Below are 27,916 nucleotides of genomic sequence, written 5' to 3' on the forward strand. Positions count from 1 at the left end.
GAGAGGTTGTTTCCCCTGGCTGGAGTGTCTAGAACTAGGGGGCATAGTCTCAGGATAAGAGGTAAGCCATTTAAAACTTAGATGAAGAGGAATTTCATCTCTCAGAGGGTTGTGAATCTTTGGAATTCTCTACCCCAAAGAGCTGTGGATGCTGAGTCGTTGAGTATATTCAAGGCTGAGATATATAGATTTTTGGACTCTAGGGGAATCAAGGGTTATGGAGATCGGGCTTGAAAGTGGAGTTGAGGTCGATGATCAGCCATGATCTTACTGAATGGCAGAGCAGGCTCGAGGGGCCGTATGGCCTACTCCTGCTCTTATTGCTTATGTTCTTATGAAGGCTACAGATGCTAACAGCATCCTGGCAATAGTGCTGAAGACTTGAACAGTAGAACTAGCAGTCTAGCCCCAGCTATTGCAGTGCAGTTATGACACTGGCATCTACCCAATAATGTGGCTTGTCCTATACACAAAAAAGGATTTTCTCTTTTCAAAAAAAAAAAATCAAGGGATATGGGGAGAAGGCAGGGACAGGGTACTGAAATTGGATGATCAGCCATGATCTCATTGAATGGCGGAGCAGGCTCGAAGGGCCGAATGGCCTACTCCTGCTCCTATCTTCTATGTTTCTATGAATCTATCCTGGCCAGTTACCATGTTGTTGGCCTCCTCGCAATCATCAACACAGTGATGGAAGGAGTCATTAATAGTGCCATCAAACAGTTCTTACTCACTCATAACCTGCTCACCAATGCTCAGTTTGGGTTCTGCTAAAATCATTTCACTTCAGATCTTGTCATAGCCTTGATCCAGACATGAAGATAAGAAGCTGATTGTCAGAAGAGAGCTGCCCATGACATCAAGGCAACATCGGATTGAGTATGGCAACAAAGAGCTCTAAGAAAACTGAGGTCAGATCCTGGACTCTAAATATTCATAAGGTGCTGTGAAACAAAATGTTGGAATTGAATATGAAATTTGAGGCAGGCTGTAAACGTTTATTATTACGGTTGAATTTGCACCACTGCTAAGGTCACATATGTCTTACGTTATATTGGTGTTGTGATCCATTAGATTCTGTTTTAATCGCCAAATGATGGGTGTGCATTTGATAGAAATTAGAAAGTCCTTTGACCCTCAAACAGTTAATTAATTGAAAACAAAATATAGAATATCTTGGCTTCTGGCAGCTCTGCTGAGTAAGGGAATCAAGTAAAGAAAATAACTATTGTAAAGTGAAGTAGAAGAAAAATGAATCAACCTCAATGAGTCTGCAGGAAACGCCACCAACTTCTCAATATTCACCAAATCGGAGGTGAGGCTCTGCACAGATACAAATGATCACAAGGCGATTCTCCTTTCCGAGGATTCCACATACTCCAATGCGCATTTGTATGAATGACCTAACAGCAAAATGTCGAGAAACCCTCAGGAGGGTTTCAGAAATAAACGAATTTATTTTAGTCAGTGTAACCTTAGTTTGAAACATACATAAATACAATGTTGCAAATATTTTTTTTTAAACTATACAAAAGCAGAATATTACAAATATTCACCGAACTGGCATCTCAGTTGCACTGCATAATGAAGTTTTGTTTTGTTGACTGGCTTAAATGTATTAATTAACACGTCTCAAATCATTCCATCTTGTTCATGTGCAATTGATATTTTGCCAACTTGCTTTGCAACATCAGGGTTTTCTACACAGTTGTCAACAAATCTAGAAATAACAACCAGTTTTTGAATTTGCGTTTGTGAAACTCAATGATTAATGGCTGCCACAACCTGAACATGCTGATTAGGATAACAACAGGTTTCCATGACTTGATGATACCATGGAAACCTAAGCAGTTATTTTCAGTTGACAAATCTGAGTGATTAGTCTATTAACTAGTTTCAGAATTTGTCAACAAATCTTGATCAATTTCCTGGACCTTGATGATTCAGTAGTAATTAAATTATCTTCTGCTTTGATCAATTTGGTCAGTTTAGCCAATTAAGCAACTAACGGCAGGAGGAGACTCCAGCAACGTCCCATCCTCAATGATGGTGGAGCCCAGCATGTGAGCGCAAAAGACAAGGCTGAAGCATCGCAACCATCTCAGTCTGGAGTGCTGAGTAGATGCTCCTTCTCGGCCCTTTCCTGAGGCCCCCACCATCACAGAATCCATTCTTCAGCCAATTCAATTCTAAAATAGCTCAGTGCACTGGATACAGCAAAGGTTATGGGGCCCGACAACATCCTGGCTGTAGTATGGAAGACCCGTGCTTCAGAACTAGCCATGCCTCTAGCCAAGCTGTTCCAGTGCAGCTACAACACTAGCATGTACCTGTGGAAAATTGCCCAGCTATGTCCTGTCCACAAAAAGTTGGACAAATCCAACCTGGCCAATTACTGCCCTATCGGCCTACTCTCAATCATCAGAAAGTGATGGAAAGAGTCGTCAACAGCGCTATCAAGCAGCGCTTACTCACCAATAACCTGCTCACTGATGCCCAGTTTGGGTTCCGCCAGGACCACTCGGCTCTAGACCTCATTACAGCCTTGGCCCAAACATAAACATAGGAGCTGATTTCCAGAGGTGAGCTGAGAGTGACTGCCCTTGACATTAGAAACATAGAAACATAGAAGATAGGAGCAGGAGTAGGCCATTCAGCCCCTCAAGCCTGCTCCGCCATTTAATGAGATCATGGCTGATCATCCAAATTCAGTACCCTGTCCCTGCCTTCTCCCTATATCCCTTGATCCCTTTAGCCTTAAGAAATATATCTAACTCCTTGAATATATTTAAAGAATTGGCCTCAACTGCCTTCTGTGGTAGAGAATTCCACAGGTTCACCACTCTCTGGGTGAAGAAATTCCTCCTCATCTCAGTCCTAAATGTAGGAAGTCACACAACACCAAATTATAGTCCAACAGCTTTATTTGAAATCACAAGCTTTCGGACCGCTGCTCCTTCGTCAGGTGAAGAGCAGCGCTCCGAAAGCTTGTGATTTCAAGTAAAGCTGTTGGACTATAACCTGGTGTTGTGTGACTTCCTACATTTGCCCACCCCAGTCCAACACCGGCATCTCCACATCATGGCCCTTATCCTTAGACTGTGACCCCTAGTTCTGGACTCCCCTGCCATTGGGAACATCCTTCCTGCATCTAGTCTGTCTAGTCCTGTTAGAATTTTATAAGTTTCAATGAGATCCCCTCTCATTCTTCTAAACTCTAGTGAATATAAGCCTAATCGACCCAATCTCTCTTCATATGTCATTCCTGCCATCCCAGGTATCAGTCTGGTGAATCTTCGCTACACTCCCTCCATGACAAGAACATCCTTCCTCAGATAAGGCGACCAAAACTGCACACAATACTCAAGGTGTGGTCTCGCCAAGGCCCTGTACAACTGCAGCAAGATATCCTTGCTCCTTTACTCGAATCCTCTTGCTATGAAAGCCAACATACCATTTGCCTTCTTAATCGCCTGCTGCACCTGCATGCTTACCTTCAGCGACTGGTGCACAAGGACACCCAGGTCTCATTGCACTTCCCCTTTTCCCAATCTATTGCCATTCAGATAATAATCTGCCTTCCTGTTTTTGCCACCAAAGTGGATAACCTCGCATTTATCCACATTATACTGCATCTGCCATGCATCTGCCCAATCACCCAACCTGTCCAAATCGTACTGGAGTTTTTCGGCATCCTCCTCACAGCACACACGCCTACCCAGCTTTGTGTCATCTGATATTACATCTAGTTCCCTTATCTAGATCATTAATATATATTGTGAATAGCTGGGGTCCTAGCACCGATCCCTGCGGTACCCCACTAGTCACTACCTGCCACTCGGAAAAAGACCCGTTTATTCCAACAGGCAGCATTCGATTAAGTATGGCACCAAGAAGTCCTAGTAAAACTGAAGTCATTGGAGATCGGGCAAACTCTTCAGTGGTTGGAATCATGTCTGGCACATAAAGAAGATAATTGTGGCTGTTGGAGGCCAATCATCTTTGTCCCAGGACACGGTTGCAGGAGTTACTTAAGACAATATCCTAGGCCGAACTACCTTCAGCTGCTTCATCAATCACCTTCACTCCACATTAAGGTCAGAAGTGGGAATGTTCGCTGATGACTGCATAGTGTTCAGCTCCATTCGCAACTCCTCAGATAATGAAGTAGTTCATGCTCAAATGCAGCAAAACCTGTACAACATCCAGGCTTGGGCTGATAAGTGTCAAGGAACATTGATGTTACACAAGTGTCAGGCAATGACTATATCCAACAAGAGGGAGTCTAACCATCTTCCCTTGTCATTCAATGGCATTAGCATCGCTGAATCCCCCACCATCAACATCCTAGGCATCACTCTTAACCAGAAACTCAACTGGACCAGCCACCTAAACGCCATAGCTACTAGAACAGGTCAGAAACCGGATATTCTACGGCAAGTGACTCACCTCCTGACTGCCCAAAAGCCTCTCCACCACCTACAAGGCGCAAGTCAGGAATATGATGGAATACTTTTCACTTGCCTTGATGGGTGCAACAGTCAAGAAGCTCGACACAATCTAGGACAAATCAGCCCACTTGATAGGCACCCCATCCACCAGTGTGATGAAATAACTCTGTGTTCTGGTATTTCTATTGTTGTTGTTGTTGTTGTTGTACTTGTAATGTCTGGAATGTTCCACCGGGGGGAACCACTAATGCTCCTCCCTGGCCCCGCCCCTCTTCTGGTATGTTCTACCAAGGGCTCGGTCGATGATGAACTCTGTTAACACTGCCATGATTCTTACTTAATAAAAGCCTTCAGTCTTAAGCTTTAACTTCACGGATTCGGGCAGTTATTTGGCACATCAATTTTATTAAGTAACAACTTTTGGAAGATGGATCGATTTTTGAAACCAAAGCGTCTGGATATCAATCCGCATTCGGCAGACGCGTCGAAGAAATTTACGCATTGGCTGCGATGTTTTGAACACTTTATCGCATCGTTCGATTCGACGGTTAACAAGTTGGGTCTTCTAACCAACTTGGTAAGTCATCAAACTTACTCTATAATTGAAGATATTACTACATATGAAGAGGCCCTCGCAGCTCTTAAAGCCCAGTACCTTAAGTCGGTTAACGAAGTATACGCCAAGTATCTCCTGTCTACTCGCAGGCAATTACCCGAGGAATCTCTGGACGATTTCCTGCAGGACCTTAAGGCTTTGGCTAAGGGTTGCAACTACAAGGCTGTCTCTGCCATAGTGTATCAGGAAGAAGCCATCTGCGATTCTTTCATATCTGGCCTCCGATCTAATTATATTAGAAAGAGACTCCTCGAGAACGACTCGTTAGTTTTAAAAATGGTCGTCGCTGCTGCTCGATCGTTAGATGTAGCCCAGAAGAATTCAGAAGTGTATGCATCAGCATCTCTCTCAGCCTCGTGTGTTCCGAGTATGGAGGCATCCATAACACCAATGGAGCCCCCACTTAATCCTATTGTTGCGGCTGTGTCCCATGGGTCTAAGTGTTATTTTTGTGGCCAATCTAAACACCCCAGGCAAAGTTGCCCAGCCAGAGAGGCTACCTGTTTTAAATGTAAGAAACGGGGACATTTTAGTAAAGTGTGTAAGGGTAATCCTGTACCCGATGTCTTCTCTGCTGCCGCCTATCATTTTACTCTAGCCTTGGCTACGGTTGACCAGACCATACCGTGTTCCTTGTCAAAATCTATGATGGACATTAAGATTAATGGTCGTCCTACTGGGTGTTTGATAGACTGTGGCAGTACTGAAAGTTTTATACACCCCAACCTTGTTAACTCCTGTTCATTGAAGGTGTATCCTACTCGAAGTGAAATTGTGATGGCATCCAAATCCCTTACTTCGGAGGTAACTGGATATTGTAAAGTCACATTGACCATTAAGGATACGGAGTATAAGGACTTTAAACTCCTCATATTACCTCAGTTGTGTGTGAACTTAATATTAGGCTTGGACTTCCAGTGTCAGCATGAGAGCGTTACCCTTAAGTATGGTGGATCTCAGCCTCCGCTCACAGTCTGCGGCCTTTCTACTTTAAACGTAAGTCCGCCTTCTTTGTTTGCTAACCTTGCTCCTAATTGTAGACCTATATCAGGAGGAAAAGACTGGTAAAATCCCAAGTCGGTCCCTTGCAGTCCGATTCGGGAGAATATATAATGGAGAATAAGGAAATGGCAGACCAATTAAACTCATACTTTGGTTCTGTATTCACAAAGGAGGACACAAATAACCTCCCAGGAATATCGGCAAACATAGGGACTAATGAGAGGGAGGAGCTGACAGAAATTAGTATCTCTAGGGATATGGTGTTGGGTAAGTTGAGGGGACTGAAGGCCGACAAATCCCCGGGGCCTGATAAACTACATCCTAGGGTACTTAAGGAGGTGGCCCTGGAGATAGCAGATGCTCTAAGGATCATCTTCCGGAACTCCATTGACTCGGGAACAGTACCCGTGGATTGGAGGGTAGCTAATGTTACCCCAATATTTAAAAAGGGGGGTAGAGAGAAAGCAGGGAATTATAGACCAGTAAGCCTTACATCGGTTGTGGGCAAAATGCTAGAGTCCATTATTAAGGATAAAATAGCGGAGCACTTGACAAATGGGGAAAGGATCGGACAGAGTCAACATGGATTTACAAAGGGTAAATCGTGTTTGACTAATCTGCTGGAATTTTTTGAGGAAGTAACTGGTAAAATAGATGGGGGAGAGCCAGTGGATGTGGTGTACCTTGACTTCCAGAAAGCCTTCGATAAGGTTCCACACAAAAGATTATCATGCAAAATTAAGGCTCATGGGATTGGGGGCAAAGTATTAACGTGGATAGAGAACTGGCTGGCGGATAGAAAACAGAGAGTTGGAATAAACGGCTCGTTTTCGGAGTGGCAGGCAGTGACCAGCGGGGTGCCGCAAGGATCTGTCCTGGGACCCCAGCTGTTCACAATATATATAAATGATCTGGATCAGGGAATTGGATGCAATATTTCCAAATTCGCTGACGACACTAAACTAGGAGGAGGGGTGGGCTCTGATGAGGATGTCAGGAGGCTACAGTGTGATTTGGACAGGTTGGGGGAATGGGCGGATACGTGGCAGATGCACTATAATGTGGATAAATGCGAGGTTATCCACTTTGGGGGTAAAAACAGGAGGGTAGATTATTATCTAAATGGCAATAGATTGGGAGATGGGGAAGTGCAGAGGGACCTGGGTGTTCTTGTGCACCAGTCACTGAAGGAGAGCATGCAGGTGCAACAGGCGATTAAGAAGGCAAATGGTATGTTGGCCTTCATATCAAGGGGGTTCGAGTATAGGAATAGGGATACCTTACTACAGCTGTACAAGGTGCTGGTGAGACCGCATCTGGAGTATTGTGTACAGTTTTGGTCGCCCCATCTGCGGAAGGATGTTCTTGCCATGGAAAGAGTGCAACGGCGATTCACCAGGCTGATACCTGGAATGGCGGGAATGACCTACGAAGAGAGATTAAATAGTTTGGGCTTGTACTCACTGGAGTTTAGAAGATTGAGAGGGGATCTCATCGAAACATATAAAATTATGGCAGGCCTGGACAGGCTGAATTCAGAGAGAATGTTTCCAATGGCCGGGGAGCACAGAACCAGGGGCCACAGTCTAAAAATAGCGGGCAAATCATTTAAAACAGAGATGAGGAAGAATTTCTTCACTCAAAGAGTGGTGAGCCTGTGGAATTCCCTGCCACAGAGGGCTGTGAAGGCTAATTCAATAAATATTTTCAAGAGAGAATTGGATATATTTCTGAAGGCTAAGGGGATTAAGGGTTACGAAGAAAAGGCGGGGACGGGGTACTGAACTGGTAAGATCAGCTATGATCTCAGACGAAGATCAGCCATGATCTCATTGAATGGCGGAGCAGGCTCGAAGGGCCGAATGGCCTACTCCTGTTCCTATCTCTATGTTTCTATAGCGACTAAGAGTCGACGGTATAGTTCCGAAGATAAAACATTTATAAAAGAGGAAGTGGAAAGGCTTCAACGGGAGGGAATCATCGAACACAGTGGTAGCCCGTGGCGTGCCCAGGTGGTGGTGGTTAAAACTAATGAGAAGAAAAGACTTGTGGTCGATTATAGCCAGACTATAAACTTGTATACCCAATTAGACGCCTATCCTTTGCCTCGTATTTCTGAGATGGTGAACCAGATAGCTCAATACCGCGTGTTCTCCACCATTGATTTAAAGTCTGCCTACCATCAACTCCCCATCAAAATAGAAGACCGACCTTATACAGCCTTTGAAGCTAATGGGCGCCTGTACCAATTCCTTCGGGTGCCCTTTGGAGTGACGAATGGGGTATCCGTCTTCCAACGGGAGATGGATTGTATGGTGGATGAATACGCGTTGGAAGCAACATTCCCGTACCTGGACAATGTTACCATCTGTGGGCATGACCAACGGGAGCATGATCAAAATCTCGCGAAGTTCCTAGAGACTGCAAAGAGGTTAAACCTGACCTACAACGAAAACAAGTGTACCTTCAATACTACACGTTTGTGTATTCTTGGTTGCGTTGTGGAGAATGGGGTAATTGGGCCAGACCCTGAAAGATTACGCCCACTTAAGGAATTACCTTTACCTCACACTGTAAAAGCTTTAAGAAGGTGTCTGGGATTCTTCTCGTACTATGCCCAGTGGGTGGCTAGCTACTCAGATAAAGTCCGACCTCTTATTAAGTCAACATCTTTTCCGCTATCGGTGGAAGCTCAGGAGGCTTTCCTTAATATCAAATGGGACATTGAGAAGGCAGTGGTATGTGCCATGGATGAGAAGATCCCTTTTTAAGTGGAAAGTGATGCATCTGATTTTGCATTGGCAGCAACTCTTAACCAAGTTGGTAGACCAGTAGCTTTCTTCTCTCGTACATTGCAAGGACCAGAAGTTCAACATTCTTCAGTGGAAAAGGAGGCACAGGCGATTATCGAAGCAGTCAGGTATTGGAGACATTATCTCGCTGGCCAACATTTTACGCTCATTACTGACCAGCGATCCGTGGCCTTTAGGTTCAACACTAAGCAGAGAGGCAAGATCAAAAATGATAAGATTTTAAGATGGCGAATAGAACTGTCAACATATGACTATGATATTCAATACAGGCCTGGAGTATTTAATGAGCCATCGAATGCTTTGTCACGAGGAGTATGTGCTAGTCTAGGTACAGAGAAGCTTCAAAGTCTCCACGACGCACTCTGCCACCCTGGGGTTACCAGAATGAACCACTTCATTAAGTCCCACAATCTACCCTACACCATTGAGGAGGTCCGGACAATGACCAGAACCTGTCATGTTTGTGCTGAATGCAAACCCCGCTTCTATAAGCCGTCCGAGCCAGCTCATCTTATTAAAGCAACTCGACCATTTGAGCGTTTGAGTCTCGATTTTAAAGGTCCCCTTCCATCGAGCGACCGTAATGTCTATCTTCTTAATATTATAGACGAGTACTCTCGGTTCCCTTTTGTTATCCCCTGTCTGGATGTGACTAGTGCTGTTGTAATTAAATGCCTCTGCCAACTGTTTTCCTTGTTCGGCCTGCCTAACTATATACATAGTGATAGGGGTTCTTCCTTTATGAGCGAAGAATTACGACAGTTTTTGCTATCGAAGGGGATTGCAAGGAGTAGAACTACCAGCTATAACCCTCGTGGTAATGGGCAGGTCGAGAAAGAAAATGCGACAGTGTGGAAGGCTATCGTACTGTCTCTGAAGTCACGAGGCCTGCCGACCTCTCGCTGGCAGGATGTCCTGCCAGACGTGCTGCATTCCATAAGGTCTCTTTTGTGTACAGCGACGAATGCCACCCCTCATGAAAAGATGTTTAGTTTTCCAAGAAAAGCTACTAATGGAGTATCGTTACCCACATGGTTGACGACCACGGGCCCTGTGTTGTTACGCAGACATGTGAGAGGCCACAAGACTGATCCACTGGTGGAGGAAGTACAACTCCTCCATGCTAATCCCCAGTATGCGTATATTCAATATCCGGATGGGCGAGAGGATACGGTCTCTATTAAAGATCTTGCACCTGCTGGAGCTCGAAAAGAGTTCGACTTTGAGAGTAGAGTTTTCAATCGTGGTATTGGACCTTCAGAGACACAAACCCTCAGTGTGGAAAACACTGATGATTCTGGGAATTCGAGTGAACTGGAGTTAGTACTCCAGGAGGAGCCTCAGCAAGAGTTATGTCATTCCCAGAGGATTATAAGACCTCCTGACAGACTGAATCTATAGCAGGGGGTGAATGTGATGAAATAACTCTGTGTTCTGGTATTTGTATTGTTGTTGTTGTTGTACTTGTAATGGCTGGAATGTTCCACCGGGGGGAACCACTAATGCTCCTCCCTGGCCCTGCCCCTCTTCTGGTATGTTCTACCAAGGGCTCGGTCGAAGATGAACTCTGTTAACACTGCCATGATTCTTACTTAATAAAAGCCTTCAGTCTTAAGCTTTAACTTCACGGATTCGGGCAGTTATTTGGCACATCAACCAGCTTAACCATCCACACCCTCCACCACTGGCATACTTTGGCTGCAGTGTATACCATCTACAGGATGCACTGCAGCAAGTCATCGAGGTTTCTTTGACAGCTCCTCCCAAACCTGTGACCTCCATCGCCTAGAAGGACAAATGTAGTAGATGCATGAGAACACCATCACCTCCAAGTCACACACCACCCTGGTTTGGACTTATATCACCGTTCCTTCATCATCGCTGCGTTAAAATCCTGGAACCCCCTACCTAACAGTACCATGGGAGCACCTTCACCACATGGACAGCAGTGGTTTAAGAAGACCCAGTGCCTTCTCAGGACGGGCAAGCAAATGCCAGCCTTGCCAATGGGCAATCAAATGCCAGCCTTGCCAACGATGCACATATCCCAAGAATAAAAGAAGATCATGTTATCCATTGAACCAGTCATTAAAATAAGAAAACTAGTGGTGGATAATCTAGCCAACAGCAAATTTGTTGTTACATAATGATTTCATGTTGTGGGGTGTAAGGTGTTAATGGCCCTTCCTGGAATTGCAATAGAAATAATTCTTTCATGACCATCACTGTTCCTTCTCCCATCCTGCTTCAGCAGAGTAACACAACAGCCCTGCAGAGTCTGATTATTGCTTAAGCCTCTAAGGGCACGGGAGTGTGGGGGTTAGCAATACTTCATAAACAAACAGAACTTGAGGGCAAAATTATTTTCCAAAGGAAGCACAAATTAATGACCACTGATGCAAAGCTCAGGGAGTTCATAAGTACAAGGGGGAAATTCAATCCTTTGATGTAAAGCCAGGTGGTAGTCCATTTTGTTTTTTAAAAACACAAATATTATGAATCAGGCCACCTTCCTGCATATCAATTCCAGAAATAATCTAACAGCACACCGTCCATTTAGCCCTCTGGACGCTTTGTTCTATATAAGGAAAAACACCTTATTTAGGTTTCTTCTGTTAAAAAGAGTTACATTTTGCTGGTCCCTCTCACTCCAAAGGTGATGTGGCAATTTGTCGAATCAGGAAACAAATGTTAGCAATTCCAGTTTCATTAGAATAAGGCAACTACATCTGCAAAAAGGTTGCAGACAAGGAAAGCACTGGGGACAGATGGATTTCCTATCAAGTTTTATTAAACAAAACTTGTATTGCTGTTGCTTCTAAGCTGGCATGCATACATAATCACACTTCAGCCTGTGGTGATGTTTTCCTTCATGCATTTATTTATTTTTGAAAATAAGCAAAGGCCTGATAAACTGTGCCTCCTGCTCCCAATCGCTCTGCTTACTTAATATTTTAAGATTCAAAGCCATGATTCTGCCTTTGAAAGTCAAAGCTCTACTCCCAAGTTATATTCATTCCGATCAAACCAGATTCATTAACTGGACTACAATCTAACTCAGATCATGCAGAACATTGTAGTGATATTTCTAGATCAAAGTGGAAGTAGGAGCTATTTCTGCTGGCCATCTTGCACCAGTTTGAGTTTAGATAGCAGTTTATTGTTCTTTATTCTACTCAGAGCTTTGTTCCACATCAACAGCACTGATTCCTAAATATGAAACTTCAGTCCTGATGTTCATCTGAACATTAAGCTGCCACTCCTTTTGTAGTTGATAACACAACTGCTGTGCATTACCAGCATTTTCTGGTTTTATTTTGAATTTTCAACATTTCCCAATTTTCTTTTTGTCCCTATACTTCAAGAAAAAAATGAAAGATTTGTATCTATGTAGCACGTTATCAATTTTAAAGTGTGTCACATACAATGAATTTTGTTAGGTAGCCGGTATAATAGCTATTTTGTACACAGCAAAGTCCCAGGAACAACAATGCAATAAATAGCCACATAATTATATTTGGAATATTGCCTCCTCATACTGTAATTATATCTCAGTATCTTTAACATCCACTAACCAGGCCTTGGGTTAACATCTCATCCAAAGGATAGCAGCTTTAACAATATGAAAGAAAGAAAGACTTGCATTTATATAGTGCCTTTCCCGACCACCGGACATCTCAAAGTGCTTTACAGCCAATGACGTACTTTTGGAGTGTAGTCACTGTTATAATGTGGGAAACGCAGCAGCCAATTTGCGCACAGCAAGCTCCCACAATGACCAGATAATCTGTTTTTGTTATGTTGGTTGAGGGATAAATATTGGCTAGGACACCAGGGATAACCCCCCTGCTCTTCTTCGAAATAGTGCCATGGGATCTTTTATGTCCACTTGAGAGAGCAGGCGGGGCCTCGGTTTAATGTCTCCTCTGAAAGATGGCACCTCCGACAGTGCAGCACTCCCTCAGCACTGTACTGGAGTGTTAGCCTAGATTTATGTGCTCAAGTCCCTGGAGTGGGACTAGGCCAAGCTGACACTGCATGTGAATATAGTATGCAAATCTGGGGCTGAAGTGAGTTGACCTCATATAACCTGTTCACGGATATTTAAATTCTGCCTTTGTTCAATAAGAACACAGCAAAGCATGAAGCAAGGAAAGGCCATTTAGCTCATCAAGGCTGCTTGTCTGCAGACAATATACAATACTGTGGCCTCCACCATCATAAAAATGACACACGGGCTTCCTGGTTCATTTCCTTTGCCATAATGGGAATGCTCTCTTCAACATAGCGAGCTTTTCTCATTAATGTTTTGAAATGAGAGCATAAAGGACTTCTATGTTTCTCACATTTTTTTTTATCCCCGTCATAAGTTGATCCTGGAGACTTTATAAGTCTGTATCTAGGCTCTCCTCATGTGAATTCAAGTTAACTTAGATTGAGAATAGCACAGACTTCTGCTGGTCTGTTGGATCAGCTCAGCTGGGATCACGTGATGGGAGCAGCTGACATCAGTGTCACTGCTGTAAGTGGGCCGAGGTAAGGCCTGGCCGTCCTTCAGAAATACTTAATAATATTATTTGCTTCTGGTTGTCATTTACCATAAAATGTAATAAATGAGGGTCATGGTGATACTTGAAATGGTAGGCAGAGTCAAAAAAGAAACAAAAATAGTGTCCCGCACTTTGAACTTTCATCGCATATTTTTGAGTTGTGTATCCCACGTTGGCTAAACTTGTATTGTTAGGTTATCTCAGAAATAAAATCACACCAGCCTATAATTAGATTAAAAGTAAGATTTATGTATTTGATAAGAAAATTAATCATTCAGTCAAAAAAATCCTTAATTGAACGGCACCTAGGATGAGATTTTGCTTTTAATGATAAATCATAGAAACAATGGTGTTCTCTGTATTTAGCGGCCTTAAACATGTTTTTTTTTAAATCTGTGACTTGTGAGAACATGATTTCATTTGTTGATTATTAATTATGGTGAAAAATAGCCATTCACTCATTTTCTACGAAGAGACTTCCAATCATAGCTCTGTTAAAAAGCTGCAATCCAAACATCTTAAATTTACCCATACACATCTTAACGGGGGGCTTATTTGCCAAAATTGCCAGTTTAGAAAGTGTTATTAATTTGTTTTGTTGTTTTCTTTGCAGCATTGTCATATTTTGATTCTGACAGCTTTTATTTCTCTCACAGTGGGATCCTGCTGAATCATAACCAGTGGGGAGTCTCGCTCAATTATTCTAAAACTTACAATTATATGATTTGTGAGATTATGCATTGGCATAAATGTGTTCTAATATACTGAAATAAACTCAATTCGACTAACAATAATTTCCAATAGTCTTGAATTTAAGTGAAAATGACACTTTAATGGAAACTCAGTTAATTGAATTTGTGATCAGGACAGAGACTTATGGCTCGATGTTAACCCCCACTCCTCCCCACAACCCTGCGGGATCAGTGCGTGCGGAGGGGTTAGATGGCAGTGGGTTTCATGCCACATTATTGCGCCCCCACCTTAACTTGCCTGAATCCAGGCACGGGAAGGCCACCTGCACCACAGGAGTGGGGTGTCTGAAGTCGCATCACGATGATATCATTGGGAGACACATGCCATTTTAACCGGGCCAAACTACAGCTCGCACATGCTCAAACCCACCAGAAAAGGCACACAGGCCCAGGTAAATTCATTTTATTTTACTATTTAAAGGTTCCTTGTGGATCAGGAGCATCAGGAGTACTCCTCCTGGCCCTAAAAAATACCTTGGGCCTCCCCTGCCCCGGGCTTGAACCCTTCCCCTGATAACGGAATTTACAGATTTTCCCCCCTCCCTTCCTCACTTATCTTGTCGGGGGTTAGTTCCATGGGTTCCTAGCAGCAGTTTGACCCACGCCCCCCACCCACCGCTTTCATTTTCGACTCCCGTAGTAATGCTAACCCCACCATCTCATAAATCATGAGACAAACTCTTAAAAACCATGAGATTTGGTAAATCATGAGTTACCATATTTTTCAAACATAAACCAATATAGATTGACAATTTGTTTATAATACTCATTAGTGGCTTTATTTAATCTCTAACAAGTCACAGTTCTTTACAAAAACTATATTACTGCAACTGAAAATGCTTTACAAAAAACGTTTTTCAAATCCTGCCCGTTATCACCACCTTTCACCTGGTGCCCAACACAACCACCATGCAATGCAATCCCTGCAGCTGTTAACCAGAGGTAAGTTTGGGGAAAAAAATCAAAAACACCTTCCCATGGAGACAGGAGGCCAGTGCAGGCAGCTCACCTCAGGCCTCTTGCTTCCGGGGTCCCCCTCCCGTGTTATAAATTAATTTGGGGACCCCCTGTAATGCAATGAGTATTTTCTCTGTATAAAAATTAGTTATACAATTAAGCATATATATTTATTATTATTTTTATTAAAGTGGTATAAAAGCTACCATTTCACAGCTGTTCAATTTCCAATCTTAGAAGCTGGAGTCTTCAGGATTTGGAATACACTTTTCAGCTTTATACAGTTTTGAAGTATTTGGAGTAAACTCTCTATCCACTGTCACCTCCTTGGAGCAACCTCTCTCACCATCAACAGATAGGACTCAATTTTGCCAGGCCCGAGGAGGTGGGATTGGAGGCATGTGAGTTGTCAAAATTGAAAAAAATGGCGGGCGGGCCGATTCCGCCTCCATCCCACCTCCGAGCAATTTTCCCACATTCGTGTTTTCAGACTCCATTTCCATCCGAGTGGGATAGGCCCTTAAGGCCCTTAACAACCACTTAATTGCCTGTATAATCCCATTTTGAGAGGCATTTCTGATTTTTAGACATTTCCCCCATCCTACACGACTCCTCTGGAACACGCCAGGTAATCCTGGCGGCCTCACAATTGGATTGCTTACTAACGGCTGCAGCTCTACCATTAAAAATGAGATTTCACCAATGATGACTTGCAGGTGGCAGAACTTTGTTGTCTCAGTTCTGGGGGAGCTTTTAGCAGGCATACTCATTGTTGTGGAAGTTTGGAGCCTGACACCCATCTCCAGTGTGACCTGCTGGGAAACCCCACTCTTCACCTTGACTGAGCACTTCCTCAACTGAGGCATATACCAGAAGCATGGCGAACATTTTTTTCCTTTCCTCCTGGACATCAGATTCAGATGAAGACCAGCCGCAGCAGCAGTAGACCCATGAGCAACAGCAGCACCAGCAACAATAGGAGCGCCAAGCTGCTGCTCACCCACCTGAAGCTGCACAGGCCAGAAGGCGCCAGCGCGCAACCACATTGCTGGCCGGGATGCAAGGGACGCACTCATATTGGCCAGATTTGTTTAGCCTGCACAATCAAACACTTTTGCCTCACACCTTCTTATCAGACCATCGGCAATGGACAAGAACCTGCGGATTCCTATTACTCTGACCACCATACTGACAATTGCAAGTCGCCGTAAGCCCTCAATGTGGAAGTCCCATTTGTGAAATGACACAGGCCACAACTTCAACAGTTTGCCATCAAATCTGTTTATGATACCATGACAAGGATGGCTGATCAAAAAACAATACATCACAACACCCAAGTGACTACCCTTGTGACTACTTGTGCTTTATCTTCCTCTTACGTGTGCTCCTACGTGACGCTTCCCCTGTGGCTTCAGCAGATATGGTGGCCCCTTGCTCACTTTCTTGCTGTCCCTGTCTCGACACCTTTGGCGGGCATCCTCTGGGGTTGCGAACCTGTGAGGGCTCGGCATCAGCCTGCTACTCCTGTGGCTGTGCAGGGGCTGAGACGCCCATCTCAGTTGGGTGAGGACTCTGGTGGGGCTCTGACCGAGGGCTTTGCAGTGGCATGGGAGTGTGAGCGCTTGGAGAGGAGCCCCCACTTCCTTGTTGTCTGCCACCAACATCCCTCTCATGTGTCAGCCCCACCATGCTGCACTGCAGGGGGGCCATGAGGACCCGTTTCTGCATTGGAAGTCCTACTTCCATGAAGGTCTGGTTTGTATGCTTAATAGCTGACCATCACTCCTCAAGAGATGTAATTCTATTCTGAACAATGACCATGTTTTCAAGACCCTGGCGACTTAGCTCCTCCATGGCCGTAGCCATCCTCTCCTCTACTGTAGCCATCCTCTCCTCTACGGTAGCCAGCCTTACCACGGAGGTAGCCATACTTTCCACGGAGGTTGCTATTCTTTCCAAAGGCCCTGCTCATGTTCATGATGGACCCCTCCATTTGCTCCACATTCACAGCGACCCTGGAGACAAAACCTGCCAGAAACTCCTGCACCTGTTCCTGGAGTTCCAGCACCGCTCTCCTTCTGGATGGACCCGGAGGCACAGGGTCGACATGCAGCTGAGCCAAGCTGGCAGAGTCTTGCGCCCTCCAATGAGGACTCTCCACAGCTGTCCCTGTCTCCACCATCTGCTGATGCTCATTTGTGATCTGTGATACACCAGGTGACAACTCTACTCTATCTCGCGAAGGTCCCACTGAGGTGCGAGTGTCTGCGCTGGGTGCGCTGAATTCTGCCGATGCTGCACCCTCAGAGGTTGCAGCTTCCTCTGAGGAGTCTGGAGGCTCAGGATGTTCCTCCTGGACAGTGGAGACGGGGGCTTTCGATGGTCCTGTGGGGGAGTAAAGGAAAGAGTTACAGATGTGAGGCCAAGGTTGCATGCACATTGAATAGTGCAGATGATCATAAGACAATCTGTTGGAGCATCAAAATCATTATCAGTGACTCTTGCAGTGTCAATGAGAGAGATGCCAAACTATTCTGTCACCAGCTTGCTGTGATGCGCCCATCTGTCCATCCCCCACTTGGGAATCGTCCTCGATCCCGACGATTTCCAGGGCCGCCTCCTCCCAGGCGGTGAGCTGGGCTACTGAGGATGGTCCTCCTCCTGTCATGGCTCTTTCCCTCTTATTGTGGGCTCTCTTTTCCTGCAATGAGCGACACAAGTGGAGTTTGAGTGAGAATGAAGGAGTGAGTGTAGAGAATCCATAGCATAGATGCTTAGAATGAGACAAAGGGCCCTCCCTGTGTGTTGTAAGTTGTTGTTATTGCGTCACAGTGATAGGGAGCGTGAGGGCTGCATGGTCGAATAGTTAAGTGAATGTGACCATAGAGAGAGAGGGAATGGGTAAGGGTGCAGGGATGTAAGTGTCAAGTGGGATGTGGAGCAGAGTGCTGGTGAGGAGAGGCGATGGGGATCAGATTGAGGGTGATGGGAAAGTCATACTCACTTTTCCTGTGCAGAGAAGGTCATGAAACCTCTTCCTGCATTGCAACCAGGTTCTGCGGCTCATCGAGATGGAGTTGACCACCTGCACCACTTGCAGCCACACAGCTTTAGTCTGCTGGGCTGGCTTTTTCCTCCCTGAGGAAGGGAAGAACACCTCCTTATTGGATATTGCTCCCTCCACCAGAGCTTGGAGGGAGGGCTCATCAAAGCGTGGAGCACACTTTGGTCTACTGGTGGACATAGTTGATCAATTAAGTGCTTACTACAATGGCCATAACGTTTGCAGTCTCCAGAAGAAGCAAGGCTGCTTGCAGACCTTAAATCCAGCAGCATTGATGATGTCATCAGAGGTGACTTTCTGTATGAAAAGACTCATTGGGACAGGGGTTCCTACATGCTGTAAATCAATTGCCCAATTTGGGGAAAATTGCACTTTTTTCCACTTCACTTCGGAGTCAGGGTCTTGACATGAATGCCACCTGAAACGCCCCAGCCCGCCCACAATGGCAAAATCGAGCCTATCGCTTCTGTCATCTCAACTTCAGCAGCATATGTACCCTTGAAAAAATCTTACCTTGGTCCTCAGAATCCCACCATGATCAGCCCCAACACCAGCAGCACCAGGCACACCAGCAGCCCCAACAACACCAACCTGCTCCACAATCACCTCATGCTGCACAGGACACAGGGCATCAGCACCCAACCACATTGCTGCTCGGGAGGCCAGGGATGGCCTCACCATGGCCAGATTTACTTCACTTGACACTGTACACCCTGGCTGCCACATGATGCGCCAGGTTGGCACCACCCCACATCAGCACCATAAAGCATCCCTACAATGGCCAAGCCATTCGTTTCACACTCATCACTATTGCAGGGGGTAACGTTATGTCTCACCATTCACTGCAACTCACTAAGCCACTTCCAAAAGTGTACACAAATCTGTCCAAGAACAGAAAGTGTGGAAAATAAAGATTTCAATGTTTGGCAGCATATCATCAGAAACTTTACATGAACATTGGTGAAAACATGCAAGTGCCTACCCTTGTGTGTTGTTAGTTGGTATGATTTACAAGGATGAAGGTGAGTGTGTGGGGTGGCTAGTGACATGGGGATGCGATGATGTAGATAGATAGAGAGGGAGAGGTGGATGTGCAAGGTAAGTTGGTGTGAGTAAGGATGTGCAGGATTAGGGTAGTGAAAACAGAGTGATGGGGATGTGATGAGTGGCACAGCAGGATGATGCTGAGTATGGCTTTGCAGTAACGTTTCGTGATCTACTGAGATCATTGAAAGGTTTGCACCACTGCAGCCAGGTCCTCCTGATGACATCCCTGCTTGTGCCCTCCTCTGCAATGTGCAACCAGGCCGTGTTGATCTCCTGGGGAGGTCTCTTCCGCCCATTGGAAGGGAAGAGGCCCTCCCTGCGTGCTGTGACTCCCTCCATAAGCATATGGAGCCTCGATGCAGCTGTGCACCTCTGTGCAGTGCTTGTCAGTGTTTGCAGCACCTCAATGCTGCAGAACACTGACAGCACAACTGTCAAAATGAATGTGGACATGGTCCCGTTAAGGAAACTGGCTGATGACGCGTCATCAAATGACATCATCAGACCCGCTTCCTTTTAATTGGTTGGGAAGCTCGCACGGCAGACTTAACAAGCCCCATCAACGGAAATTTCTTCTCATAGAGCGGGATGGAGCCGGGAGCGTGGTTGCCACCTGCCACCTACCTCAGCTGCACTGAACCTGCCTCAGTAGGCGAAATCACAGCCAATGTTTCAGGTCAATGACCTTTCATCAGAACTGGTCATCGACCTGAAACGTGAGCTCTGTTTCTCACTCCACCTGTTGAGTGTTTTCCAACATTTTCTGTTTTTAATTTCACATTTCCAGCATCTGCGGTATTTTGCTTGCTTGTATATACCTGCTTGCATGCAGGATCTTAAAAACACAATAATCCCTCCCCTCCCCTCCCCAAGAAAACTTATACGTGGGAACTTTACAGGTGGAAATCAAAAAAACAGCATTTACATTGTGGAAGGGGGATAAAGTTATAAAATGATGAAACACTCTTGTTGGTTTAAACACGTGACTTACTGTGGATGCCAATGATGATTAAACACCTCTTCATGTACTGAGAAGGGCTGCAATCTGTAAAGTCTGTAGGTATTATGGCGAATTAATACACAGACTACAAGAGAAACTTTAACAGGACTTTACTATTCGAAGGTCAGGGCGAATCTGCCCAATAAATCCTGACACAGCACTTATATACCGGTGTGGTCACCGTCGGTATTACAGTATACAGCAGCCAAGATAAAGTAGTGCCACACCTAAAATAGTTCTCTTAAAGGTGGACGGTTGCATACAATAGTTCTCTTAAAGGTAGAACAGTTACATACACTACAATCCTCCCTTTATAGCTTACAACATACTTATTCCCCATTAACATAACATCATAACATATATACAACTTATGCAAAACAGTTCACAGATTCAGTCTCTCTGGAGGCTTCCTGACTCTGTCCGGATAACACCTCGGTGGTGTAGTAGTTTTCGGCGGGGTAGTAGGTTCTTCTGGCAAGGTCAATTCGGCTTGAAGGACAGTGTCAGGTTCATCTGATTCCAGTATTACCAGATCGGAGGTAGGTGATCTGGGTATCTCTGCTTCAACATTAGCCGTGTAAGGTTGTGGAGTAGGTTGGTCCTTTGTGGATGACCCTATGATCTGGTCAACATGGCGCCTTATTATGCTGTCACCAATGTCCACGGTATACATCAGCGGCCCTAGCCTTTTCCCAATAGTTCCAGGCTGCCATTTCTCGGTACGGTAGTCCCGGGCCAAAACTTGTTGACCTATCTGAAAGGATCTAGTTGGCCTTTCATTCATGCCCTGAAATTGCCGGTTCTCTACGTCCCTTCTGACGTTTGGCTTAATCAAATCCAGCCGGCATCTTAGTCTTCTATTGAAAAACATCATGGCGGGAGTTTGGTTTGTGACCGCATGTGTTGCATTCCTGTACACCAACAAGAAGTTATCTACCTTATGTTGTAGGTTGATGTCTTCATTACCCATGGCCTTTATGGCCTTCTTGAAGGTCTGGACAAACCTTTCAGCTAATCCATTGGTGGCGGGATGGTATGGGGCTGACGTGTAGTGCTTGACCCCATTCCTTTTTAAGAACTTCCTGAATTCTTCGGACACAAATTGTGGTCCATTATCAGAACAGATCTGTTCCAGCAGCCCATTCCTGGCAAATATGGTCCTTAATACTGTGATGGTTTTTCCGTGGTGGTGGAGGACATCTTTATTACCTCCGGCCACTTGGAGTGTGCATCCACCGCGATTAGAAACATTGAGTCCATAAATGGACCAGCAAAGTCGACGTGTACCCTTTGCCAAGGAGATGAGGGCCACTCCCATGGATGCAGAGGAGCTTGTGGTGGCGCGTTTTGGACCTTCTGGCATCCTAGACAGCTCTTGGTTATTTCTTCGATGTCTCCATCAATACCTGGCCACCACACAAACGCTCTTGCTAGGTTCTTCATTTTCACTCCACCCAGATGCCCCTCGTGAAGCTCCTTTAGCACCTTATGCTGAAGTTTGGGTGGAATCACCACTCTAGATCCACACATCAAGGTTCCTCGGCACACTGACAGCTGTTCTTTTCTTTGCGAAAATGCGGGCAGCGTTGGTTCGCCATGTGCTGGCCATCCCTCCACTGTTAAATCGTAGACTCGTGAGAGAGTCGGGTCATTTCTTGTTTCATTTTCGATCATCGAATTTGTTACTGGTAGACATTCCACTATGGATGAGTGGAACATCTCTACCGGGTCCACTGTAGCCGCCTCTTCTACTACTGGCAACGGTAGGCGCGATAACCCATCAGCATTTCCATGCTGTTTGGACCTTTTGTATTCAGTGTCATATTGGTGTGCCCCAAGTAACACGGACCACCTCTGTAGCCTTTGCGCTGTCATAGTGGAAACGGCCTTGTTAGGGTTGAATATGGACACCAACGGCTGGTGGTCTGTCAGTAATGTGAACTTCTTGCCCTGCAGGTAATGATTGAATTTCTTTACTCCCCACACAAGGCTGAGGGCCTCCCTATCTATCTGAGCATAATTTCGCTCAGCGGAGGTCAATGATTGGGACGCAAATGCGACTGGCCTTTCCGAGCCATTTGGTAACTTGTGTGAAAGTACTGCTCCAATTCCATAAGGGGAAGCATCACAAGCTAGACGAAGAGGTAACATTGGGTTGAAATGAGCCAACACTTCCTCAGAGGTAATCAACGCCTTGCTTCTGCAAAAGGCCTTCTTACAGTCCTCGCTCCACTTCCATGGTACTTCTTTCCGCAACAGAGCATTCAGCGGATGCAGCACCGTGGATAGATTTGGCAGAAACTTGTGGTAATAATTAATCAACCCCAGAAACGATCTCAACTGTGATACATTTTCCGGAGCGGGGGCCTTCACGACAGCTTCTATCTTGTCAGGTGACTTGTGCAGCCCCTCTTGGTCAATGACATGACCGCAGTACGAGATCCGTTTCTGGAAGAACTCACATTTCTGGCGATTAACTCGAAGGCCATATTCCTTCAACCTGGTGAGCACCAGTTTCAAATTTGTGAGGTGTTCCTCCTCATCTTCTCCCGTAATCAGGATATCGTCCAAGTAACACTGCGTGCTTGGAATACCCTGTAAGACCTGTTCCATGGCCCTACTCCAAAAACCAGTCTATTATAACGATACAAGCCTCTGTGCGTGTTGATTGTGAGATACTGGCGCGACTCTTCCTCGACTTCCATTTGTAAGTATGCTTGTGCCAGGTCTATCTTGGTGAAGTGATTCCCGCCAGACAATGAAGCAAAGATATCCTCAATCTGCGGGAGCGGGTATTGTACCGTGTGAAGCACCGGATTAACTGTGATCTTGAAGTCTCCGCAGATGCGGACCTTTCCCGGTTCCCCTGGCTTGTTACTTGATGAAGACTTCATGACGGGAACAATGGGCGTGGCCCACTCACTCCAGTCCACCTTAGACAGTACCCCTGAACGTTCAAGCTCTTCCAGTTCTGCCTCCACAGCAGGTCGTACCGCGTAAGGTACCGACCTGGCTTTGAAAAATTTTGGGCTTGCATGTTCTGCAATCTTGATTTTTCCTTTAATTCCTCTCAGTGTTCCCAGTCCTTGCTGGAATACCTCTTTAGCTTCGTCCAATATTCTGGACAACCGTTCAGGTTTGACATCTTCCTTTCCGGAATCTACCGTCATTGTGTTTAGTGAATGCCAGTCTATCTTTATTTTCCTGATCCACTCCCGTCCCAGAAGTGGTGGACCTCCCTTGGGCAGCACATACATGTCCATCCCTTGGTGATCTTTGTCCTTGTATCTCACCTTAACTTTTATCTTTCCGATGGGGTATACTTTGTGCCCCGTGTATGTCTGCAATACTATCTCCGTATCCCGTAGGGGAATATGTTTGAATAACTTTTTGTAATCTTGCTTATTCATGACCGTCAACGCCGATCCGGTATCCACTTCCATCTTCACTTGGACTTTTGCAATCTGTAGTGTGACCCAGATAGTTTGTCGGTCAGCTTCTTTACTCACATTGTGAATCCTCAGACTACCCAGTTCCTTGCTGTTGGAGTCTGAGTCCGAATTCTGTTCATCTGGACTCTTCCCAGTCACCTTATGTACCTTTCTGTACTTCTTCTGCGGTGACTTATTATTGCTGGTCTTCTTTCCTGACCGGTATACCTTAGCTATGTGACCAAGCTTGCCACATTTTCTACATTTCTGGTTTTTAAACCAGCATTGGTTCTGGTCGTGTGTTGTCTTCCCACAACGATAACATTTCGTTGTACCCAAAGTCATTTGATCCACACTGAGTACCGCTGTCTTCCGCTGTATTTCTGCCGTGCCTCTCGCTGCGGCTTCGTGCGATGCTGCAATAAGGACAGCCTTATCAAGTGTAAGATCGTTCTCTTCGAGCAGTCGTTTTTGTGTTCCTTCCTTCGACATCCCGCACACGAACTTGTCTCTCAGTGCCTCTGTCAGATTTACTCCAAACTGACAGTATTTTGCTAGCCTACGCAGTTCAACCAGGTACTCCGCGTTGCTTTCCTCTCTTCGTTGCGTTCTCACGTAAAATTTTGATCGTTCCGCTAACATCAGCGGTGCGGGGTTAAAATGATCCTTCAGGACAGCAACAATATTAGCGAAAGACTGATCCGCCGGTTTAGCTGGTGATAGAAGATGCTTCAATAACCCGTATGTCTTCGCACCCATTGAGTTTAGTAAGGTTAGAGCTTTGTCATAATTTGCTATCTTATTGACCTTACAATATATCTCGATGCGTTCTACATACGTGGCCCAATCTTCCACATCGGAATCGAAACCGTTGATGTTACTACGCTTAGGCATCTTCACACTCTCCCTGAGAAACAACAACGAAATATTTCTTTAACTTTTTTTTTTCAAAAAGGCGGTTTCCCGCGCTTGTCTTCTTTCCCCGCCCACTTTCAAAATGGCGGTTTCCCGCTTCTGTCTTCTTCCCCGCCTACTGGCGGCTTCCCGCGTTTCTTCCCCTGGCGGGAGGGGTAAGCTTTTCCCTCGGGCGACGACCGCTGGCTTTCGGGGTTCGCAGCCTGCGCATCGGCTTCAGTGCGTTCCTTGTTCCCTTTTCTCGGCAGGGCAACCGGCGCTGGGTACAACCCGTTGACGGCGAACAGTTTCAGCCGCTGGGCTGGATCTCGCTCAGTCTCCCTCGCTCGGGCTCTGTCTCTCCCTCAGCGGCTTCCAATCGCGCCTCCCAGCCCTCTCGCAGTCCGGTGCTTTCCTCCCTGGCTGCGGCTGAGTTCTCCGCGATTTATTTATTTTTATATCTTCCCGCGCCTTACGATCCCGGTCGCAGCGCTTCGTGGCCTCGGTCGCTGCCCGGCCTTTTTCACTCCAATCGCGCCTCCCAGCCCTCTCGCAGTCCGGTGCTTTCCTCCCCAGCTGCGGCTGAGTTCACCGCGGTTTATTTATTTTTATATCTTTCCACGCCTTACGATCCCGGTCGCAGCGCCCCGTGGCCTCAGTAGCTGCCCGGCCTTTTTCGCCGGTCGCGGTCTAGCTGTCTCACGACGCCGTTGCGTCTCCCAGCCCGCTTGTACCGCGGCTTCCGTGCTCCACACTGCCCCAGTCTCAGCGCCTCTGGGCCCGACTTCTGTCCGGCTCCTTTCCCCCGACCGTGGTCGAGTTCACCGCCCTTATCCTCTGTTTATTTTTTTTATTTTCCCTTTACTCACAGTCACCGTGGCCGACTTGCTTCTCGTGCTGATCGGCTCACTCACCACCGTGGCAGAAGGGACAATCAGTGCCTGTTGCTGATGGAAGGCTTCGTGTCTGAATTCTTCCTTCTTCCTTGCTCTGCAGACTCGAGTTTTCTCTCAGCAGAACGACGAGGGCGGGTGCCTCTTCTCGACGCTCGTTAACTGCTTCAGAAGTATTGTTGCCGCAGGGTAAGATCGAACTCGTCGCCACTGTAAAGTCTGTAGGTATTATGGCGAATTAATACACAGACTACAAGAGTAACTTTAACAGGACTTTACTATTCGAAGGTCAGGGCGAATCTGCCCAATAAATCCTGACACAGCACTTATATACCGGTGTGGTCACCGTCGGTATTACAGTATATAGCAGCCAAGATAAAGTAGTGCCACACCTAAAATAGTTCTCTTAAAGGTGGACGGTTACATACAATAGTTCTCTTAAAGGTAGAACAGTTACATACACTACACAATCCTCCTCACTGCTTGATGATAAACCTGACACCCACCATTGCCCGAATCCTTTTTAACCACCTGGCCCAATCGCCTGCGGATCAAGCATCGGATACTGGGCACCAAGGAGCACGGCATCCTTCCGTCCAATACTTAAGCGTAGCACTAAACCGTTTCGCTCAAGCCCTGCTGAGGCCCGTCTCACTTGCCTTACCTGCTCCTTCAAGGGCTGCTGTCCAGCTCCGACGCCACTAACATGCTACCGCACAGGTGTTGCATTTTGCACTATGGTGGACAAAAAAGACAACAACAAAAAATCAGGTTCTACCAGCGGCAGCGCTGGAAGTGGAGGACAAATTGCTGTTTGGATGGTGAAAGTGGCAGTGTGCAGGTACAGTACAGTGTATTTTTGACTATTTTTGTTGGACCAACTGAAATTGAAAAAGTATCATTACTTTTCTGAGTTGAATCACGAGAATTGTCATTAAAAATCGTGTGTCTCGCGATTAAATTACGAGAGTTGGCAATACTGCTCCCGCCGACCAGAGGTGACCTCATTCCTGCTGCCTACATGTGGGAGTCAGTATTGGAATTAATAGGACCTGGGAATTAAAATCCCCGGGCATCATGCTTGAAGGGGCTGGATGGATCGCCACCTGATTCGTCCCCTGTAACCCTAATTCCTGCCTCAAGTTAAATCGTAGCTCTATAAACCAGCTGCCAACAGTTATGTGTTACAACTACTGATGGAGGAACAAGCAAAGCTCCTGGTACAAACATGTTATTCAGTCTTATCCAGCAACACTGCGTTACCTTGTTCAGTAGATACACTGCTGCTGTTGTCTGAAGCCAGGCCTGTATCCTTTCAGTCAGACATTTTAATCTTGTTTATCTTTACTTCCAATTAGGATTCTTGATTTCTTAGAATCTACTCCCTCATTTCCCAGTCTAGCTACTGCAAATGTAAATGAAAAACCAACAAAGAAACTAGTTGTATTTTTCTACTAATTAAGCAACAAGCACAGGACGGTATAAATTTAGGGACAGGTCGCACTTATCTTGTAAAATGAATGTGAGAACAAATGACTGATTGCACTCGTTAAGAAACATCACTGGCCCAGACATTGCATTTAGCAGTACTTGTCTCAATACCAAATCTAAGCTGGAAACAGAAAACTCACTGGTACAGATGTAATTTAAAAGTGGGCACTCAATAAAATGTGTACAAGACTGAGTTAAATCAGCAAATTTTGGTACTGGTCTGTTCTGACTGATAACATTCCCAAACGGCTGTTCACCATTCCTTTGAAATATCCTTCCTGAGAAAGCATCAAATGTAGAATTACAAAATTTGAAATATATTCTGCAACTTGGATGTATTTACAATCATTACAATCTGCACATTAACAGTGACAGTTCTAGCTGTGATCATATTTTGAAAGTTGTCCCATTTTATTTTATCAATTTTGAATTAGTCGTGCTCCTTTTCAAGTTTATCTCAAGCTGTGCTATACCCACTTCAACATTGCTCTGCTGAGAGGGCACGCAGGTGACTTTCTCTGTAACTGGCTAGAAGTTGCACAATAGAGGCGATTAGTGACACAACTGCTGATTCTTCTAGCCACACGTATGCTGTTTTTCTTTAGGTGACCATATCCCTTTTGAGGTATTTTCTAACCTTCCACTGGGTGGATGATCCTTGCTGGCCCTGCATCCAGCTCTCTGCTAATGGTACTTGGAAACTGGCCACTGGGAGGCATCAAAACTCCCTGAGTGATCATCGTTCCAATCTTCCCTCTCTTTCTGTGAAGAGGTGCCTGGCTGCTGCTTGGCACCTCCCCATGTTGGCAAGGTGAAATTGGGAACTCAACATTTGGAGTACAGTGGCTCAAACCTGCACCCTTCAACTCTGCTGGGCACCACTGCTTTGAGCTCGCATGTCACCCACACCTCTATTTCTATCTGTGTAACCTTTTAGTGCAAATACCATGGTCCA

This window comes from Somniosus microcephalus, chromosome 1, assembly GCF_052327205.1.
Source record: "Somniosus microcephalus isolate GS21.2 chromosome 1, FLI_Smic_1.0, whole genome shotgun sequence".
Classification (NCBI taxonomy): Eukaryota; Metazoa; Chordata; class Chondrichthyes; order Squaliformes; family Somniosidae; genus Somniosus; species Somniosus microcephalus.